The sequence below is a fragment of the Rattus norvegicus genome, chromosome 3 (genome assembly GCF_021556685.1).
Source record: "Rattus norvegicus strain SHRSP/BbbUtx chromosome 3, alternate assembly SHRSP_T2T, whole genome shotgun sequence".
Lineage (NCBI taxonomy): Eukaryota > Metazoa > Chordata > Mammalia > Rodentia > Muridae > Rattus > Rattus norvegicus.
In genome coordinates, this window is record NC_141536.1 from 102,214,806 (window position 1) to 102,219,076 (window position 4,271).

Below are 4,271 nucleotides of genomic sequence, written 5' to 3' on the forward strand. Positions count from 1 at the left end.
GTACCAGATTCTCCTTGTCCACTTAGCTATTGCTGGACATTTAAGCTGGTTCCATATCTTGGATTGTCGGTAGTGCTATTATTATAACACATAAGTGTACAGGTGTCTTTGGTATGCTGCTCTCTCCTCTCTTTTGAATATCCAAGAGAACCCATGGATCAAATGGCACGTCTATTTTTAACTTTCTAAGGAATCTCCCATGTGCTATTCCACAATAATTATACTCATCAGCCCTCCGCTCAATGGGGCATGAGAATTTCTTTCTCTTCCCTTTCTGGCATTTTTTTATATTTCAATTTTTGTTTTATTTTGTTATGGTTTTACAATATGTGAGATGAAACCTTGGTGTAGCACTGGCTTGCATTTTCTTTAGAGCTAATGAATGGTCCTTAGTCTTTTTCACATATGTATTGGCCACTTGTATTTTCTCTTTTGACTGGTCTGCTCAGACCATTTGTTCATTCTTAAGTTGAATTGCTTCTTTTTTATTTTTTGGTCCACTTTTTAGTTCCTTATATGTCAGCTTTTCAGCATTATGACAAAAACACTGAACATAAGAGCTTAAGGGAGTACTGGTCTGGGTTCATGGTTTTGGCTGTTTGAGTGCATGATAGGCAGAGCATTGATCAGTAAGTCATGGTGAAAGAGAGAAGATCACTTTGGGAGAGGGGCAGAAAGCAGAGAATGACCAGGCAAGGACCAGGACAAGTTACCCTGCAAAGGCTTTGCCCAGTGATCCACTCAAACCCCACCCGCTAAAGTCTCCACTGTCAACCGAGTGCACACCTTTAATTCCAGCACTTGGAAGGCAGAGGCAGGCAGATCTCAGAGTTTGAGGCCAGCCTGGTTTACAGAGTGAATTACAGGACAGCCAGGCCTTCACAAACAAACAGTGTTTCAAAAAAAAAGCAAAAAACAAGAAATAAAACAAACACAAACAAAAAGACCCTGAATAAAGGAGCACATTCAAGTCATAGAAAAAATGTTCTGGGGGTGAACAGATAGGTCAGTCATAAAGAGCTTACCACATAAGCACAAGGACCTCAGTTGGATCCCCGAAGCTCACACAAAAAGCATGCTTGGAATCCCACAGTTGGAGAGGTGGTGAAGGCAGGAAGATCTCTTATCTCGATGACTGGCCAGTCTAGCCTTGGTGAGCTCCAAAATATGAGAGTTCCTTTACCCAAAAAAAGTGTGAAACAAAGGGAAGCAAGAAGAGGAGGGAGGGGATAGGAGGCAGGAAGGGAGAGGAGGGGAGGGGAAGAGAAAAGATAAAAACAAGGCAGACACTTGTTGAAGAACAATACCCAAGATGGGCCTCTGCCCTCTACACACATACATGCAAAGCACACCTGCACACACGGACAAACACACACAATACATGTATACATATACACATGCACCAACGTTATACATTCTGAATCTCAGCTATTTGCCAGATGAATAGTTGGCAAATATTTCCCCTGACTCTGTAGGTTCTATTTTATTCTGCTGATCATTTTCTGTGCTGTGCATAAGCTCATTAGTTTGCTGAATCCCATTTGTCTACCCTTGCTTTGGTTCCCTATGTGTTTATGTCTATGTCTTAAAAACATTGTTGGGCCTACCAGTGCTCTGAGGTGTGTCCCCTGTGGTTGCTTCTAGTTTGATCACCTTAGATCTTCCAGTTAGGACTTTAATTCGCTTTGAGTTGATTTTTGCAGCCAGAGACAGGGGATGTTTTCATGTCTTTTAAAGATACAATCACAGGGAAGAATACTGAAGGGAGCGTGTACTAAAAGTTTTGACGATTTGTTCATGTGCACTTAAAGGATGCATGTCTCGTGAGCCGAAAGCAGAGCCGATGTGTTCTCAGTGTACTTGGCATGATTAGGGAAGGCTTAAGAATAGGGACATCTCAGTTGACCTCTAAGTATGATCCACTGTTCCAACAGGACATTCTGATTTAGATTGTGGGATGAACAAATTCGTTAGAGAAGGAAAGTGTGGTATGTCACAGACCTGAGCTGTTGTCCAGGTGTGTGAGAGAAAATATCTTATGGCATCTTGGATCTTACCCTGTCAACAGAAAGTTCTCGAGGGTTTAAATAACACATCTGACAGAACTCACTTTATTTATGCAAGCAAATCTTAATGGTATAACCATGCATTTGAAGAGCTGGTGAAACAATTGCCAGGCCACTCTCCAGTCCTCTCTGTGCCTCTCAAACTGGCTTCACCTCTTCGACCACAGATAAGGTACAGTCTTGAGACAGAAGACTTAGTAAATGTCAAAGAGGAAGAGAACAAACTCACTAGTCTTTCACCTGCAAAGAGAATTATTCCAAAGGCAACAGAGCTAGTAGCTAGCACAAAGATTGCAAGAGTGGAGAAAAGAGGTGCTTTCTAGAAGGTTCATTCTGGGTTATTCCCATAGAGTTATCAACCCTCACTCTCCTCCCCATTTCAAAAGATGGAGCCGTCCTCCTGTTTAGCCATTCAACAGTGATTCTAAGCTTTCTGTGTGTGGTTGGCCTGTCATTGCTCTCTACTGCAGGTATAATGAGGCTGTGCCTCTTAACCCATTGAGCTCTCTCAGAAAGTCCTGATCCTTGGATTTTATTTCTTTATCCCCCTTCCCACCCACCTTTCCTCTAGTGACTGCTTTGCCGGATAGTGTTAATTGTCACCTTGATATAATGTAGGCTCACCTGAGAATAAAGTCTTAATGAGGAGCTATCAAGATCAGGTTGGCCCATGGCCACGTTACTGGGAGAGATTGTGTTGATTGCTAATTGATGGATGGAAACACAACCCATTGAGGCTGATCACCATTTGTCCTGACTTCATAAAAATATACCAAAGAACTTCTGGTAGTGTTCCAGTGGCTTCTTGCCACTTCCTCAAACTCAGGCCTATTGGCAGAGCCTCATGCTTTCTTCTGGATCAAACTGCTGCTGATTCATGAATAATGTTCTCAAGAGGATCGAGCTATCACTGCTGATTCCTATGAACTGAACTGCTGCTATCCTGACCATGAAGATTGGAATCACCCTCAAAGAACTATTTCTAAACAGGACCACATCCTCTTTTGCTCTATTAACCTTTCCTTTCTACTACCTCTGATGGGTGGTGGGCTAGAAGGGAGGTTAAAGTATTTAAGTACTCTTCTTAAAACAAAATCCAATAAATAAATAAATTAAATAAATAAATAAATAAATAAAAACAAAATCCAATGGCCACTACCTGGGTTTTATTGCTTTCCCCCATCTTTCCTCATTTTCACTTTGAAAATTATTTAGTAGACATTGGAGTATTACAGAAAAGATGACCAAACCTTTTTCTCATGGAATATATAGTCTACCTAGAGAAACAGACACTAAGAAAACAAGTACATGATTAAGTATAAATAAGTGTAAGTGTGATGATGTTGCAAAGAATTTGCCAATGTTATGAGAATAGAGGCTGTAAACTAATCAAGCGAATGAGGTAACTACAATGAAGGGGTGAGGAGATCCTAAGTGGGACTGGAGTATAATACAGCAAGGCTCTAGATCAAGCAAAGACATCTTGGCTTTATCCTAAGAACAGTGGCTTTCCGTGAAGGATTCTAAGTAGGAATACGATGAGATCTGAGGTGACTCCGAGGCCCCAAACCATCATGACTAAGTGATGATGGTAAGGACAAGATGGTGCAACTGGGACAGAGAGTAGCACATGGCTTAAAGAGTCGGTCAGCAACTCTGAAGGCTCAGAAAGCAAACAGGAGGATGGAGAATTTGAGACCAGCCTGGGCTGTAGCAGTGAGACTGTGTCTCAAAACCAAACTAAACAACAAACAAATAAAAAACCCAAAGGGCATGCAGTTAGAGGCATATATACCTACATATTTATTGGCCATTGAGAATTGATTGGATTTAGAGATAATCATGGGGGGAAAGAAGGCTTATATCAAGGATATCCCTCAAATTTTTAGCCCAAGCTACTGCATGGATGGACAGTGAAGACAGTGGGGACTCGTGATGGACTGTGGGAAATGGAAGCATGATGAGAAGCCCATCTCTACCCATTTGCCCACAGCTGTATCCAGCCTTCTGTACCATCAGTTCCCTGTGTCAGATACCCTCACCGTCTTGTGTATTCTTTCAACTATCTCTATCTAAAATCTTTCCCTAAAATCCTTCCCTCCTCTCCCTTAACTCATTTCTTCTTCAAAGCACAGTTTAGATGGCCACTCATCAGCAAAGCGTCTCCCATTCTCCCCATTGATTGTAGGTTAACTGCCCATTGGT